Consider the following 12,752-nt stretch of genomic DNA (forward strand, 5'->3'; position numbering starts at 1 on the left):
TAGCTACTGTTCGCTACCGACAGCTTAGAAGGTTTCTTTCTCGAACACCCGCACGGGTTTCCTTACGGCTGCGAGCTGCAGCCGGGTGGTCGTCAATTCCCCCTTTTAAACCCGCGCTCATATTTCACATAATGACCAACTTGATCGCGTTAAGCAAGCACACTCTTTAGTAGAGATAACAAAACAAAATATGCTAGAATGTTAAAAAAAACAGATTATAAACATCAAAGTCCGCTTATCAGGAACGATCCAGTGCAACCGCCACCGACTGGAAGCAGGACCTCCCTACTTAATGTTCACTGTATATGCTACCTTTAGTTCTGTTCCGAACAGCACCTCCAGGGAAGATCGGCCAAATAGAAACTGGGGGCCTCCGTAGTTGCAAGTCAATGAAAAAATTTGGGGGTTAAGTATATTTTGCGGTAATTTGCAAATGTCGCCACCCAGTGCCCCTGTTGCGACCGGCGTTAACGGGCGCTGGAGACCCGGGATGAAGATGTAGATGCTGGAGGAAGTAGAACTTAACAGATGGTTTATTTAGATTGTGAGAGATCTCTCTCGAATGAGCTGGGTGGCTGATTATAAAAAGTGCTTTCTCCCCAGGTCTCTAGATCAGGGAATGGGTCCAGACCGCACTGTCGAATAACATGTCCCATACTACTTTCGAGAGTGACGCTCACATCAGCCCAGGTAAACGTCCTCATTCCACTTCAATGCGGCACCAACGTGGCTTTTCCTTGTCGTGTCACTGCCGCTGGGTGAAAGGCCTCACGCTCAGACGACAGGATTCATCGAAATGTGTGCTGCACCATAATTCAAAAGGTCCACCCAACCACTGTCATCGGGGCCGATGCCGCTGTCTCTTTCAGGAAGATGTTGCGACTGCGGAAACCATTGGGGTCGTCTCATGGAACAGCTTACGGCGTGCGACTGAACTGCACCTCGCTTCACTGCTAGGAAGCACAGTACATGGCGAACACAGGCCTGCAACACTTCGGCAACTTGTTTGAGGATCCAAGAACACTGCTCCATTGTCTGCCGAGGCGCCGATCGTAACACCCCCAAAAAACATGGCGCTCGTAGCGTCACTACCACTACGCATGCGCAGGTTAGTCACCTGAACAAATGCCCATTAGTTGGCAGGCAAAGGGCTTTACCCGGAGATCCGTCTATGCGCACAAACGCGCACATCGAAAACGTATTCATCTGTTATTTCGTTTTAAGACACATGCTGTCCAAACGATGAAGTTCATACCAACACAGGCTTTCCCCATGGAATAACCTGGAAAAAGACTGTTTAGCACGCACTGTCGGGCTATTGGCTTCTGATATGTCGACGTTATTTTAGGGGCGAAACTCCTTATAGCAACACCTGTTCGTCCCTCGTAGCCGATGTAGTGTGTATCAAGTATAACATTTTGACCTCCAAGGTGGTGTCGGTAAGAGATTTCCTCTGTGCGTTGTTGAACAATAAAAAATAGTGCTCACTGTACATGTCAATGGCTGCTAATGGAGAATTAGAGACAGGAGCATTCAGCTTTTAGTTAACGCGCACGCTGCAATCTCCATTAGCAGCTATTGGCATGTACATTGAGCACTATCTGACAGGAAAAGGTTGCTACGTTATACTCGCTGGGCGTAACCTCCTTGGTTTTAGAAAGGTTTAGCGAGCGTTGGGCCGCAGTGCCATGAATACAGCGAACTAGTGTTTGCCATGAACTCGAGGTGGTTAAAGGTGGGAAGTAGACCCGAAGCGCAAGACATAAGGATGTGTGTGTGTGTGCCACCTCTCGTTTCGTCCTTGGAATGCCCGCTGGATGGCGGTGCTTGTATACTGGGAATATATGATGAAAAAATGCGAGATGGTGGTACTTGGAGTGTTGAATAGATGGACGAACGGACACACAGACAGATGCATGGATGGATGCAGGGGCGAATGCATGGACGAATACAGGGACGGACGCACGAACAGGTGCATGTACAGACGGGCGGATGGATGCATGGACAGTCACACAGACGGACGCATGGACGGACAGAAGCAAGAACGAATGGATGGACGAATGCTTCACCCCACTCTCCATCATTCACTCCGTGGATATGCTGCCAATTTTTTTCCTCACGATTTCTCCGACGCCGTTATACAGAGCTCCAGCTTAGAAGTCCTCAGCAGTGCTGCAACCATCTTGTGTGATCTTAAATGTTTACACACCTCCTGCGAAGGAAGCGCGGGGTGCGTTGTTGTGATGAATGATATGATGAGTAAGCAAAGCCATAATTGCTTATCCTGTCCTGTTTTAAAGCCCCGCCACGGTGGTCTAGTGGCTAAGGTACTCAGCTGCTGACCCGCAGATCGCGGGATCGAATCCCGGCGGCGGCGGCTGCATTTCCGATGGAGGCGGTAATGTTGTAGGCCCGTGTGCTCAGATTTGGGTGCACGTTAAAGAAACCCAGGTGGTCGAAATTTCCGGAGCCCTCCACTATGGCGTCTCTCATGATCATATGGTGGTTTTGCGACGTACCTCACATATCAATCATCAATCAATTGAGACCTTTGGAGGGCAAACGGTGACTTCACTACTCCTGGCAACGCATTGCGGGAGCAATGCGTTGCCAGGAGTAGTGAAGTCACCGCTGGCTGCGTCATCCGAAATCATCCGCTGGCTGCGTCCGTCCATCATCTGTCTGTCTGTTTCACAGACAGACGGATGGACGCATGGATGAACGCAGGGACGGGACGCATGAGAGGATGGACGCACAGATGGACGCCCGCATGTACGCACGAGAGGACGGACGGACGGATGCATGAGTGGACGGAAGGAAGAACGGACGGCCGGAAGCATGGACTGAATGATGGACGCTTCTCCCCACTCATCATCATTCACTCCATGGATATGATGTGATGTTTATAAATTATCATGCTATAAGTAACGCCGTCTAGTATCGTACCATTTGCATTTATCGGCGTATATATGAATTTTATTATATGTGCAAGTACCACCCTCTACGGCCGGTTCAAGAACTGACGAGAAGTCAGTTCTTAAGATAAGATTACGACGGGTCGCTCAGTCCACGCCTTAAGGAGCTTCGCTCCTAAAAGGGAGTGAAATATGGGAAAGAAAGTACTCTCCCAAAGAGAGTGCCCAGTACTTTAGAGTAAACTAACTGTTGTGAAAGTTGTTAGTTTGCGCTCATCCTGTGTCCAGCTGTGCGTTCCTTTCGTGCATCCCTCGTAATATTTCAGCATGGACAGTTGTCAGTTCGTGCTCAACATGGGTATGTTCTTCCCGCGCGTCCCTCCTGTTCTAATGTGAATGAATTCTGATTTGTTCGGCGCGCATTCGAGTCCGGAACACGCCGCGTAGGTGTGTGCAATCAGGGTCCTGACCGTATACATTCATCAATAGCTCCGGATTGACACAAGATTGACCAAATTAAGGAAGATAGGAGACCAGGTGGTTCGCATGATCTGCAGAGTCTCCAACAAAAGGGGGGAGGGGAGGGAGGCTTCGGTGCGCAGATGCGTTGCGGCTAGCGCACGCTGTTGTCAAAATTAGGGTCATGTATGTCAAATTTTCTCAGACCCATAATGGTCTCTAAACTTCCCATGGTGAGCGTATGCAAACAAACACACACTAACACACCCTCCATATCATCTCAGAAGTGCAATTCCGGCTGCGTCTTTGTCCGTGCCGGTGCAAGAAGTTATGCCATACATATACACGTTTCATTTGCAGCTTAGCAATAAGAATGCAGCTTAATTGTTGTGTCACGGCGTGCATACGCTTCACAGAACGATGCCGTGTCGCCTACGCACCCTGACATACGAGCACTCACCCGACGACAAAGACCATGCGACGCCGGAACGCGGACCTTACGCGGATGTCACACGCCGCACTTTCCATCTCGACCTATAGTAACCCACTGTGGTCGACTTTCATGATTGCCATTTGCCTACTTGCAAAACATGCGGAAGAGAGTATATATTGGACCTCGATCGCGGTACCAAGTGCGGCGTGGGACAACCACGTTGCGTATATATATGTTCGAACGGACGTCCATGGAATATCGCGCCTCGCCTTGGCCTTGCAACACCTCGACCTTGCGACGGCTCCATCGTTGCGTGTCGCATCTTTCTTTCTTTCTTTCTTTCTTTCTTTCTTTCTTTCTTTCTTTCTTTCTTTCTTTCTTTCTTTCTTTCTTTCTTTCTTTCTTTCTTTCTTTCTTTCTTTCTTTCTTTCTTTCTTTCTTTCTTTCTTTCTTTCTTTCTTTCTTTTTTTCTTTCTTTCTTTCTTTCTTTTTATTCACGCGACGATATTTTCTATCCTTCCTTCCACAAGCCGTAACGAATGACTGAATTCCAGCTATTAGCCCCGAGAAGTTGAAGTGACTCCGCCTGGCGGATGGCGTCACGGCACGGACTGATCCGAGCCGCGGTGCGCCAACATAATGATGCGCTCGCTTCGTGCGCTGTTTCAATGTTTCCGTTTGCTTTTAGATGCGGAAGCATCTTATACTCGCGCCTTGTAGTGCGCCGTCCGCGCCGTCCGCACCGCTTCTCGAACATTCGACAGCTGACGCGCGCGCATGCGCCGTCGCGCCGTCGCCCACTCTTCCACCATCTGTGCATCCCTTCCTCCTCTACACACCGCGCGTGCTTCACTCCTCCACCATCTGTGCACCCTTCCTCCTCTACACACCGCGTTCGACATCTACAATTCTCCTGATTCTCCAGTGGACGCGCATGTGGCGTCGCGCTTCGAGAACATTCAACAGCTGACAGTGCATGCGCCGTCGAGCTGTATATATACTCAAGGTCGGCGCTCGCTCGCTCAGTTGCCGCTCGTCGGTTGGTTTGTACGGCGCGTCGACGTCCAAGGTCGCGGTGAAATGAATTCCAACGAATCCACAAACACAATGATCGACGTCCCTTCGACCAGCGCCGCCCTTTCGCATACGTGTGTACGTGTTCACTCATCTAACACCCCCTCCTACAACCACGTTAACCAATTTAGCCATCGACCCAAGTAAGTCGCAATTTAACACCCCATTTCACAACCACGTTAACCAATTTAGCCATCGACCCAAGTAAGTCGCACTTTAACACCCCGTTAACCAATTATATGCTCCGCATCCTCCTCAGTGTTCCCCCGAGGGAAGCTGCGGGCAATTTTTTTTTGCTTGTCTCGAGCTGCAGACGAACGAAGAGAACAGATTTAGTAATGTATCAGGGAAAACAACAAAGAAATTAGTGTTGCCACTGCACAATCACGCGCTGGGTCGTATAGCGAGTGAAAAGGTCTCTGTCGCACTGCTAACCCCGATGACGGATTCCATTCGTGGCGACGACCAACCGCATTCTGACGGGTGTGAAATTCAAGAACATGCTTCTGTCTGGACACAACAAACCCATTGACGCATAACCATGTGATTTTGAGAAGGAATTAAGACACAATATTTACATTATAAGGTTGAGATGTGCGTGGGCGATTTATTTCGGGGATATCAGGACTTTTCCTCCCCTAGAATAATTCGTGCCGCAGGAATTCACGTATCTACGGACAGCGCTTTCACAAGTGTATCAAGCCCCGCATTCGCGTGCAGCATCGAGTATCGCAACATATACCGGAAGGTGCTCGCCTTAGAATACCGCCGCCGCTGTCGTGTGTTTTTCTCATGTACTTGTTCACTCAACACGTTGTTGAGTTTTATGCTTCTCTTGCAGTGATTTCGCAGCTTTCATTGACCGAAATTATTCAGGTTAAGTGCGGTTGAGGTTCGGTGCGGAAATTCCTACGGTGGTCAGATTCTGTCTTCGTGCAGTATCAGAGCAACGGGGCGGTCGCGCTCTAAACTACCAGTTTAGATAGCCACCTCATATGCTAAATTTCCTTGCAGTTGATTACCTTTTGGTGGACATGACAAGCGAGACCAGTCGTCGCCTCATCGAGGCGAAGGTTGTTTTGTTATTAAATGGGTCCCGAAGCCTATGAGTTGATTTTTTTTTTAGCAGGGGGGGGGCGGTTGGGAGGGGGCACCTACTCGAAATGGCGATTTTTCTCTCTGCATGAAGAAAAAATTTTGGGGGTAGAAGACAGGCCCAGTGAGCCATCCCCTAGTTAAACCAATGCATGGGCCACGTCCATGAGTGTTCCATAGAAAGAGTGCATTTCGACTCTCTGACGTTTGTGTTGAAGGCGTTGCATGCTCTCAGCGGTGCTCCCACGTGAAGCTCCCAATAGCGTTTGTAACGCGGCGGTAGAATACTCCAGCATTTCATGCAAATTAAAGTCCAGGACTACACAATCCCTGGCGAATGTTTGGAATAAACCTGTACACATGATCCCAGTGAACAGAAATATCTCATGGTTTCGGAAATCGTTTTGTGGGCGGCAGTATAATTTTGTTTGTATGGCGAATTTTATTTGTTTGGTGAATATACGAGTACGCCGGCCCTCGGGAGTCCTGCTTTGTGCATAGATATTGGTCTCGGAGTTTACATGCCAATTTGGCTGTGTCTCCGTCAAAGCTGTGAAATGCTCGTTGCAGATGCTTTTGTGTCTCTGTTCGAGTTTGGGTCGGATCAATCAAGGCGCGGAAGAGGCGCCAGGTACTCCGGCTGGACATTTGTCGAGCGGCCGTGTTGCAACGGTCCACCCAGTTAGAGTCAGCGAGCTGAGCCGCGTACACTGCTGCTCGCTGGGTGAGCTCAGCGATGCGAATTTTGAGCTTTTGGTTGTGTTTTTGCCAGCGTCATCGACGGACGAGGCTGCGCCGGGCCTCCCAGAGGTGAAGGAGATGGTTATCCACTGCCGGAGTCGCCTCGGAGAGTTTAATTTGTGTTTCTGTGGAGCGTAATGAGGAAACCAGTTGCTGGGACCAAGCATGGTATCCTTGCTCCTGAATGGGTGTCGAATTGGCGTATATTTGCCGAAACTTCATGTAATCAGGTAATTTTGCCTCTCCGTATGGTCTTGCCAAAGGATAGGTGCGAATGGTGGTGTTGAGTATGCAGTGGTCGCTGCCGAGGGTCTCCTCAGTGTTGACCCAATCCGCATACTGGATGTTTTTTGTGAGGGTAAGGTCCGGACATGTGTCCCGGATCACGGAGTTACCCACGCGAGTTGGGTAGGCAGGGTCGGTGTGAAGAGTTAGGCCCAGCGTGGACATAAGTTCCGCCAATTCACGTCCATGTTTCTCTTCACGTGCATACCCCCAGAGTGTGCTGGGGGCATTAAAATCACCCACGATCACCAGAGGGTCCCTGCCTGCAGCCTTTAAGGCGCGGCTAAAGATGTCTGCGAATGTAATGTTGTTTAGTTTCGGTGAGCAATAAATGTTTAGCACGTGCAGTGGCGGGTCCTGTTTACGCAGCGGAAGGAGTGTCACCATCACGTACGAGAAAGCTGGCTTAAGGTCGAGATCAACTAGGAGAACTTGTTGTTGGGCTAGTTGGTAGATCATTTCAAAAGTTCAACTAGGTTGGCCGTATAATTTTTGTGCACGCAGATACAAGATAAAGGGTCCTGCTTAAACGTAGTATAGTTTGTGAGTGTGGCAGCATTCCCTGGCTCCTGGAGGACTACCACAGCAGGAAGGTTTTGAGATGCTGCGAGGAAAAACCGGAGGTTGGCGCTCTTAGTGTGGGCCTTAAAGCCCCGGCAATTCCACTGGGTGATTTGAATGGGAGTGGCCGTATTGGATTAAAAGGAAGTGAAATATGAGAAAGAAAGTACTCTCCCAAAGAGAGTGCCCAGTACTTTAGAGTAAACTAGCTGTTGTGAAAGTTGTTAGTTTGCACTCATCCTGTGTCCAGCCGTGCGTTCCTTTCGTGCATCCCTCGTAATATTTCAGCATGGACAGTTGCCAGTTCGTGCTCAACATGGGTATGTTCTTCCCGCGCGTCCCTTCTGCTCTAATGTGAATGAATTCTGATTTGTTGGGCGCGCATTCAAGTCCGGAACACGCCACGTAGGTGTGTACAATCAGGGTCCTGACCGTATACATTCACCAATAGCTCCGGATTGACACAAGATTGACCAAATTAAGAAAGATAGGAGACCAGGTGGTTCGCATGGTCTACAGAGTCTCCAACAAGAGGGGGGAGGGGAGGGAGGCTTCGGTGCGCAGACGCGTTGCGGCTAGCGCACGCTGTTGTCAAAATCAGGGTCATGTATGTCATGCACCCAATCGGTGGGAAGTTAAAATTTTTCTCAGACCTAAAACGGTCTCTAAACTTCCCATGGTGAGCGTATACAAACAAACACACACCAACACACCCTCCATATCATCTTATAAGTGCGATTCCAGCTGCGTCTTTGTCCGTGGCGGTGCAAGATGTGATGCCGTACATATACACGTTTCATTTGCAGCTTCGCAACGGGAATGCAATTTAATTTTTGTGTCGCGGCGAGCATACGTTTCACAGAGCGATGCTGTGTCGCCTGCGCAACCTGAAATACCCCGACGACAACATACCCGACCCAACCCCGACGACATACCCCGACGATACATACCCGACGACAAAGACCAGCGACGCCGGATCGCGGACCTTACGCGGATGTCACACGCCGCACTTTCCATCTCGACCTATAATGACCCACTGTGGTCGACTTTCATGATTGCCATTTGCCTACTTGCAAAACATGCGGAAGAGAGTACATATTAGACCTCGATCGCGGTGCCAAGTGTGGCGTGTGACGCCCACGTTGCGTATATATGTTCGAACGGACGTCCATGGAACATCGCGCCTCGCCCCGGCCTTGCAACACCTCGACCTTGCGACGGCTCCATCGTTGCGTGTCGCATCTTTCTTTCTTTCTTTCTTTCTTTCTTTCTTTCTTTCTTTCTTTCTTTCTTTCTTTCTTTCTTTCTTTCTTTCTTTCTTTCTTTCTTTCTTTCTTTCTTTCTTTCTTTCTTTCTGTCTTTCTTTCTTTCTTTCTTTCTTTCTATTCACGCGACGATATTTTCTCTCCCTCCTTCCACAAGCCGTAACGAATGACTGAATTCCAGCTATTAGCCCCGAGAAGTTGAAGTGACTCCGTCTGGCGGATGGCGTCACGGCACGGACGGATCCGAGCCGCGGCGCGCCAACATAATGATGCGCTCGCTTCGTTCCCTGTTTCAATGTTTCCGTTTGCTTTTTGCTTGTCTCGAGCCGCAGACGAATGAAGAGAACAGATTTAGTAATGTTCCAGCGAAAATAACAAAAAAATTTATTGTTGCCACTGCACAATCACGCGCTGGGTCGTATAGCGAGTGAAAGGGTCTCTGTCGCGCTGCTAACCCCGATGACGGATTCCATTCGTGGCGACAATCAACCGCACTCTGACGGGTGTGAAATTCAAGAACACGCTTCTGTCCGGATACAACAAACTCATTGACGCATAACCATCTGATTTTGAAAAGGAATTAAGACGCAATATTTACATTATAAGGTTGAGATGTGCGTGGGTGATTTCTTTCGGGGATATCAGGACTTATCCTCCCCTAGAATAATTCGTGCCGCAGGAATTCGCGTATCTACGGACAGCACTTTCACAAGCGTATCAAGCCCCATACTCGCGTGCAGCATTGAGTATCGCAACATATACCAAAAGGTGCTCGCCTTAGAATACCACCGCCGCTGTCGTGTGTCTTTCTCATGTACTTGTTCACTCAACACGTTGTTAAGTTTTATGTTTCTGTCGCAGTAATTTCGAAGCTTTCGTTGACCGAAATTATTCAGGTTAAGTGCGGTTGAGGTTCGGTGCGGAAACTCCTACGGCGGCCAGATTCCATCTTCGTGCAGTATCGGAGCAATGGTGCGGTCGCGCTCTAATCTACCAGTTTGGATAGCCACCTCATACGCTAGATTTCCTTGCAGTTGATTACCTTTTGGTGGAAATGACAAGCGAGACCAGTCGTCGCCTCATCGAGGCGAAGGTTGTTTAGTTATTAATAGGTCCCGAAGCCTATCAGTTGAATTTTTTTGAAAGGTCCCGAAGCCTATGAGAGGTCCCGAAGCCTATCAGTTGAAACCAATGCATGGGCCACGTCCATAAGTGTTCCACAGAAAGAGTGCATTTCGACTTTCTGACGTTTGTGTTGAAGGCGTGTCTCTCAGCGGTGCTCCCACGTGAAGCTCCCACGCGGCGGTAGAACACTCCAGCATTTCAAGCAAATTAAGGTGCAGGACTACACAATCCCTGGCGACTGTTTGGAATAAACCTGTACACATGATCCCAGTGAACAGAAATATCTCATCGTTTCGGAAATCGTTTTGTGTGCGGCAGTATAATTTTGTTTGTTTGACGAACATGTTACGTGAGTGCTCATGACAGTCATATTTGTGTAATGTCTCTTGCTGGAGAAAGCGCAGATCTATCAAATCATTTAGATCATTCGAAGATGCAGCTATAGGGGTAACTTGCACGGTAGTAAAGCGCAAGGTATTTAGTGGATTGAAAACGTACCAATTTCATTTCTCATACTTCGGCACAGACATGTTCTCTGGGAGTCTATGTCTAGTTGTAATAACGTTAGTACCATTTAGCGTATATTTTTTATCACCCATTCTGTGGTGCACGCGATAAAAACAACGAACGTCTTCTCCTGCATCACCATGTTGCCAATAAACCTTCCGTTCGGACAGGAGTCTGCTTATCCTAAGCTAAATTATGGAAAATTCTTACAGCTTTAAAAACTTTCACTCTTTGTGAAACCTTGCACCTTGTATGTTGAGAAATTTGTGTAACGAAATTGAGGAATAATAGGATGCAGAACGCAAGGTAGGTTCCACCACCGTCTCGTCTTAGCAAAACGTTGGAAACACTCCTCGTTCCGTGCAAGCGTTGCATGGTCAGCGCAGCGTGATAAGCGCTACGGTCCTTAAAATTACTTATGTATGCCATGTCTAATAAAAGACGCACATGCAGAATATATACGTGCTGTTATAGTGCCCCAGACATGCGCAATAATTGTTTTTTAATTGACGATTGCACAAGCATGAACGCCCATAGCTTGAGCAACGTTGGTGGGCGCTGCCTATGGGGTCGGCCGTTTGAAGTACCCGATGCCGTTAAGAGTAGACAAACAGACAAATGTACAGAGCGTTGGACTCGGACTAGCCAAATATTTTTTTCTGAGCCTAACCCATTCAGACTCACACACAAAAGTTTTTTCATATTACTCGCACGGTTTCACTCAGACTCACAGCTTAATCACAAACAGACAAATGTACAGATAGATAAACAGACCAAAATTTTTGCGTCGAAGGTCCCCAAGAAAGATCGTCTTTAATAACCAACGTACCGCTGAAGAACAAGTACAGCACGGAGGAAGGAAAGGTAGGAGAGGGCATGTCCAGCTGGCGCGGTACGTAAAAATTGTGGCGGAAATTACGTCATAGCGGCCATATTGACTGGGCATAATGGCGGCGTTTTGTTATTGTTGATGTAGTGCGGTGCGGCACCGTTCAGACGGTCCAGAGGCGGTGTGCGCGTTTTCATGGGCCTCGCACCTAACCGTGGCGTACTGCAGGTGTTCGACAGCATCCATTCTTTTTGCCGCATTGTTAGCAACGCGATTTTCCTCCGGTGGTGGTTGTAACCAGGTGTCTGAACTAGAAACCACGGAACGAGCGCACGTATACATACTCTGAATTTGCAGCGTTCATCAAAATTATGCTGAAAAGCCATCCTAGAAGATAACGACTGTGCTCAAGAATTCTTTTAATGAATTACTTGCAGGTTAGTGACAATTGTGCGGTGTTGCTTCTTATGACAACGAACGATGCATTTGCGGTCCACAGGCCTTTATTAAGACTGTTCTCTAATCTTGCTTTTCATGTTCCTGTGCAGTTACCACATGCTTTTGCGCATTAAAGTTCCTGTTTCGCTTCGCTTAAGATGCTCACTCTTCGCAATATTGTCTGTATTGTAGCAAAACTCGTTAAAATGTCTACACGCACCTGCACAAGGTAACCAGGTGCACCTCACTAGATGCTCCTGCTTGTGCATTCAGAAGTGGACAAACCCGTTCGAACGATGTTGACCAAGTGATTTGAGAACTCAAATGGAACGAGTAAAACAGATTTTAATGACACTCACGACAATAGCAAGTATGTGGTAAAATTGTGAAGTACACAAGAAGCAGTATATGTACAATTCAATGACGCACAGAAATATTCACCACAAGTATTTGTGGCTACAGCAATCCAAAAAATCTGTCGCGTTGTTTTGGCTTTATAAAATAAGAAAGAAAAACTTTTGTCTGTGAGCATTAGCAGCATGTATTTCAAGTATTTTTCGGGGAGGGTTCAGGTGTACTATTCGAAAGCAAATGCAAATTAGAGACTAAACAATACAGGTGTAGGAAGCATAGGTCAGCAAAACTTGTGCAGCCCACTCAAACTGACTTATTAAATGTATTTTGCGCTTAGGGCTCACTCGGACTCACACTCGCGAAAATTTTCTTCAACCGGACTCACTCGAATTCACCGTAACAGCCTGATCTGAGTTAGAGTGAGTTGTCTCGTGAGTTCGTTAGCCTAGAATGAGGTTTTTTAACCATGCTATTACTGCTCTTTAACATCAGTATCTCACGTAATTGGTTCTCTTCCTCGCGCCTTTTGATATAGTACCTTCGAATACGAGTTGTGAGTGCTCGCAAACTAGTACGGTAATTTTTCTTGAAAGCGCGACAACTTAACATATGTTTATCAAGAACTTCCTTAGAAGAATTCGAGAGGTGGTTAGATGAAGGCATGCCCATCT

This window comes from Rhipicephalus microplus, chromosome 2 (assembly GCF_043290135.1).
Source record: "Rhipicephalus microplus isolate Deutch F79 chromosome 2, USDA_Rmic, whole genome shotgun sequence".
NCBI lineage: Eukaryota > Metazoa > Arthropoda > Arachnida > Ixodida > Ixodidae > Rhipicephalus > Rhipicephalus microplus.